The sequence below is a fragment of the Diabrotica undecimpunctata genome, chromosome 5 (assembly GCF_040954645.1).
Source record: "Diabrotica undecimpunctata isolate CICGRU chromosome 5, icDiaUnde3, whole genome shotgun sequence".
In the NCBI taxonomy this organism is placed as follows: domain Eukaryota; kingdom Metazoa; phylum Arthropoda; class Insecta; order Coleoptera; family Chrysomelidae; genus Diabrotica; species Diabrotica undecimpunctata.
Genome location: NC_092807.1, coordinates 120,073,588 through 120,079,587, shown reverse-complemented (window position 1 = coordinate 120,079,587; position 6,000 = coordinate 120,073,588).

Below are 6,000 nucleotides of genomic sequence, written 5' to 3'. Positions count from 1 at the left end.
ACGTGGGGCCCTTAATTAATTAACCTTTTTTTGTCAACCCCTTGTGTAGATTCCTTTTAATTAGTTAACCTAACGTGTTTGGGCTTTAATTGACTAACTTTGATTTATTTACTTTACCACTGGTTTTGCACTTAGTAGTAGTCTTAGAACTTCGTGTTTAGTGGAAGTGTATGCCAAGAAGTGCTTACTAGTTTTTTTTGTGTGACGTGAAGTTGGAAGAAGCCAAAAATGGAACTTAAAAGAAGATACTTTGAAGTGGTGTTGTGGAACTTAGAAGAATTATGGATATATTAGGACTTTGAAATATTTCTATTTCAGTTGGAGTTCAAATTTATTTTTTTGAGAAGTTGGACTTCGAAATTCTACATTGTGGTTTAACTTACTTATGTTAGGGAATGTAAAATCTTTTTTTGAGATTATGTTGTGACTTGTAATTTGTTCTGAAACAATGAAATTTTGAAAATCTTTTGTGAAATTTTATAGATTGAATAAAGCGACTATTACTTTTATTTTGCTTTTGGTTTGCTCACATTAATAAAATAAACTGTACCTGTGTGTTAATATTTTTACTTATATCTTGATTTTGTTTGAATATTTGCTCCTTTCGGTTGATACATTTTTTTTTAAATTTTGAACTTTGGCAAGATGGTGCGAAAACTTGTACCCAACTACTTAAGGAAAGAGGAACTGGAATATGAACTCAAAATTCGTGGAGTGTCTACTGGCACTGTTGAGTCTATGAGGTCTAGTCTGTCTGATGCACTTAGTCGTGAGGCAGCAAATGAAAGCTTTAGATATCCTGAGCACCCATTCACCTTTTCACAGGATAAAACTGCAATCGAGACTAAACTTGCGGAGCTGAATACGGCTGTTGGAAAGTTTGCCGGAACTCCTACTTGTGCTGAGTCCTTGAGATTGCGGACACAGATTAACCATGTCTTGGGGAGAATTGATCTTATGGTATTGCCAACAGGTGATGATGCAGACGCAGCCCAGGTTGTTAAGTCAGACTTTCTTGCTGAGATTTTGAAGTTGTCACAGGATTTACATGATAAGCAGCATCCAATCGGATCTGGTTCGGTACCAGTAGCGCTCGATGTGATTTCGGTTTTAAATCAGTCTTTTCAGGCAGGGGTAGGACAAGTTCATGCTTCTTCTCCTGGAGCGATGTCACAAGCTGGTAATAATGTTCTTTCAGGGTCTGTCTCTAGTTTTTCTTCTGGGATGATACTTCCTCATAAATGGGGAATAGAAAAGTTTTCAGGTTCTGCTAGGGGTATGTCTATTTCTGCATTTTTTGAGATGGTGAATGAATTGAGTCTCGCTCGTCATGTACCAGATAGTATACTTTTGGAATCAGGTATAGATTTATTTTCGGATAAAGCCTATCAGTTTTATAAAGATGTTCGTCTACGTGTAGGGAGTTGGGCTGAATTAGTTGAAGAGTTTCGTAGGGAGTACCTGTCAGCTCACCATGGGGAAGCGCTTTTTGAAGAGCTTCGGAGGAGAACTCAGCATTCGTCTGAGACTATTGGAGTTTACTTGGCAATAATGAATAGTTACTTTAATCGCTTGCGTTGTCATGTTCCAGAGGAAGTTAAATTGTCTATAGTTATTAGGAATTTGCATCCGTTCTATCAAGATAGATTACGTGATCCTTTGCCAGCTACCTTGGAGGAACTTCGTGTTCTATGTCGCAGTATGGAGGAAAGACGTGATTGTATTAGGAACTATGTTGAACCGAATAGTAGGAAAATGAATACTTTGGAAAAGGACCTAGCTTATATCAGTGTGGATGCTGAAAGTAGTAGTAGTGTTAGTGAGGGTCCTGTTGCTTCATCCGAATCGGAGTCAGCTAGAGGAAAGTTTAGGACTTTAGTCTGTTATCGTTGTAATCAGTCAGGCCATAAGGCAGTAGGGTGTTTAATGAAGAAGGAGGCTGTTCACTGTTTTAAGTGTAAGAAAGAAGGGTTTACAGTCAGAACTTGTCCTTCGTGTAATTCGGGAAACGGAAGGAAGCGCACCTAACTGGTCGAAGAGGTGTTGCCGACGTTGACTCGACCAACCTACGTCCTATTTTAGACTTTATTTTACATCATTCCGAAGGAGATGAACGTCCATATTTGAAAGTTAAAGTCTTAGGAAAGGAAATTTTGGGATTATTGGATTCTGGTGCTTCAAAGACCATTGTAGGAAGAACTGGTTGGAAATTTTTACAAAACTTGGGTTTAGAGTTGGATACTTCGAAGAAGACCGTTTGTAGAGTGGCGAATGGTCAGATGTGTGAATCGTTGGGGGAATGTTTAGTACCTTTCATGGTTAGGGATCGCTTGCGTGTCTTGCCAGTATTAGTTATTTTGGACGTACCGCACATTCTGATTTTAGGATCTGATTTTTGGCGTGTTATGGGTATCGTTCCAGATTTGAGGCATAACGAATGGTATTTTTCGGACGCTCCAGCAATGGTAGGTTCAGTGGATCATCTCCGAGGTCAAACTATTTTGACCGATGCAGAGAAGTCGCAATTGGAGGAAGTTATTAATAGAAGTCGTGAACTAATGGGCACTTCTCTTGGTTGTACTGATGTCACTGAGCATGTGATTGTTTGTAAATCTGCACCCATAAAACAACGTTACTATCCTGTATCCCCAGTAATCCAAAGCCATATTGATAAAGAGCTAGAAGATATGTTGGCGAAAGGAGTAGTGGAGCGATCGAATAGTGCTTGGTCGTCCCCGATTCTCTTGGTGAAAAAAAAGGTTCCAGAAGGTGAAGAACCAAAATGGAGGTTCTGCGTAGACTATCGAAAGCTTAATGCCGTAACAGAGAGGGATGGCTACCCATTACCGTACATCTCTAATATTTTAAATAAATTAAAGAACGCGCATTATCTTTCCACCATAGACATTAAGTCGGCGTATTGGCAGGTACCTGTTGCTAAGGCTTCCAGGCCTTATACTGCTTTTACGGTTCCTGGTCGAGGTCTTTTTCAGTTTTGCAGAATGCCTTTTGGATTACATAATGCCCCGGCTACATGGCAGAGGTTGATAGATCGTGTCCTCGGTCCGGAGTTGGAACCCTATGTTTTTACTTACTTGGATGACGTGGTCATCGTGACGTCGTCTATTGAAGAACATGTAACGATCTTAGAGGAAGTCTTTAGACGCTTGAGAGAAGCTAAGTTAACCGTTAGCTGGGATAAATGTCAATTTTGTAGACCGGAACTAAAGTATTTGGGTCATGTGGTTGATAGGAATGGACTACATGTTGATGGTGATAAGGTCAAGGCTATGCTACGTATCCCAACACCCACATCCGTCAAGGAAGTTCGTAGCATCATAGGCACATTTTCCTGGTATCGAAGATTTATTCCTTCCTTTGCGACACTACTAGCTCCAATTACAGCGATATTGAAGAAAGGAAGAAAATTCAATTGGACCCCGAGTTGTGAAGAATCTTTTCAGAAAATAAAAGAATGTCTAGTTTCTGCTCCGATACTTAATTGTCCTGACTACAATTTGCCTTTTGTTGTCCAATGTGATGCCTCAGGATATGGAGTGGGCGCCGTGTTATTGCAGCCAGGCCCGGATGGTGACGAAGTAATTAGTTTCCTGAGCAGATCACTAACGCGTCAAGAAAGGAATTTTTCCACGACGGAACGGGAATGTTTAGCTGTGTTATGGGCAGTCGAAAAACTGCGTCCTTATTTGGAGGGTGTTCCGTTTACGGTCGTGACTGATCACGCATCCCTCGTATGGCTTCAAAATTTGAAGGATCCTACTGGAAGATTAGCTCGATGGGCGGTAAGATTGCAACAATATGACTTTAAGATTGTGCATCGGAAAGGAAAAGAACATGTTGTCCCCGATTTGTTATCTCGGTCAGTTCCCGTGCTTGATATGGTTGAAGAGGTTGTACCGCTTCCTAGTGGTGATAGTTGGTATGATAAACTTTGTAGAAAAATCGAGTCTAATCCCTTGAAGTATCCTCAGTGGAGAATGTCTGGTGGCAAACTTTATAAATACATCCGTCCCAGTCATGGATTTTTGGTCGAGGAAGTGGACAATTGGAAGGAAGTCGTTCCTAAGGGTCAACGATTGGAAGTGCTGAAGTTGTGTCATGATAGTCCTTTAGCAGGTCATATGGGGATCCTGAAAACTTATAAGCGTATTAACGAGAAGTATTTTTGGCCGAAACTGCGGAGTGATGTGTCTCGTTACGTTGGACGTTGCTCACTGTGTGCCATGCATAAGGTGGAACAAGGTAAGCCCAAAGGCTTTATGACTCCTCAACCTAAAGCTACTCAACCATGGGAGATAGTAGCAACCGATCTTATGGGACCTTTCCCAAGATCAACTCAAGGCTATAAGTTTATCTTAGTGGTAATGGATGTGTTTAGTAAATTTTCTTTGGTATTTCCGTTGCGATCCTCAAAAGCCGTGCATGTCGTTAAGAAAATAGAAGAAGAAGTTTTTCTCGTATTTGGAGTTCCACGTCTGTTACTATGTGATAATGGTGTCCAGTATACTTCGGGTATTTTCAAGAAAATGACGGAAACCTATGGTGTCTCAGTTCGTTATAATGCGTTGTATCATCCACAGTGCAATCCATCTGAACGCTATAACCGAACCCTTAAAACCATGATGGCAACTTATATAGCTGACAACCATAGGAAGTGGGATGAAAATTTGGCCAAACTAGCATGTGCTACGCGCACTGCATACCACGAGTCGACTGGTCAAGATCCCTACTTCATAAATTTCGGTCGGAAGATGGTAGTGGATGGACGAGATTTTTCCCGAAAGGACAAACTCGGAGACCCGGAGGACGAAGTAGCTAAAATGGGATATAATCGATCGCGTGGACTCCAGGAATTATTTGTTGATGTTAGAAAACGTTTAGATAAAGCTTCGGCTAAGTGTGAGAAGACCTATAATCTACGGAGACGTCCAGAGGAATTTCAGCCCCATCAGTCAGTATGGCGGAGAAATTTTGTGTTGTCAGATGCCGCTAAATATTTCACGAAAAAGTTAGCTCCTAGATGGATAGGACCCTACTTCGTGAAGAAGAAAGTTTCCCCCTGGACATATAGTTTAGAGGATGAAAATGGCAAGGATCAAGGTATTTGGAATATTAAGGATTTAAGGATTAGTAACCCGACTGGTGATCCCGATAGGATTTAGGTCGGAGTAGAACGGACTAGCAAAGTTTTGTCTAGTCTAAGTAAATTCTTCTGAAATTGGTTGTATTTATTTTTTTTTGTTGTGTCCGTGAAGGATGACTGAGTGTTGGCTATGATCGGTTCTTAGGATGTATTTGGATGGTCAACCGATTCGTTTTTTTTTGTGTTAGGTAGCCAATACGAAGTCGTAGGGTTGCGGTAGCCTTAATTTCTTTTGATTTATGGAATTGAATGTCACTTAGGTTTGGTCAGAAATATGTTGTCTTCGATGATATGGCGTTGGGATTTGTTTTGATGTTAGTAAGCCATTCTATTTAATTGGGATTTTTTCGAAGCCACATAATTATGTTTTGGTGAATCTTGTTGGATAATAGCTTAGTTTTGGATGATTCACTAAATTTCGTTGTATACGGATTTAAATTCTGAAAGACCTATCTCATTTTTATTTTAATGAACAATTGGAATTACACTACTGTTTCGGTAGATGTTTCTCGCAGTATCAGTAAGAGTGGAATGGTGGAGAGTTTCTTATGGACTCATGTTATGCGAGGTATAGTGAAGTACTAGCGATGCCCCAGAGCTGGGAGGTCGCGAATAAGGGCAACATCCAGTAACCGACCAAATCAGTGTTGTCAGATTGACGTTGGAATTTGAAACTATTCTACTTGATCTCATACGATGAGAGATGACTGTTGTGTGGAAGTGGAGTAAGTGTTGTAAGTAAGTTGTTGCTTTGTGCGTGTGGTTTGAGATTGGTATGTCTTTCGTTGTCCAAGTACTTGGGCATGGTGAAGACGGTGTGGATGATGATTGTGTGG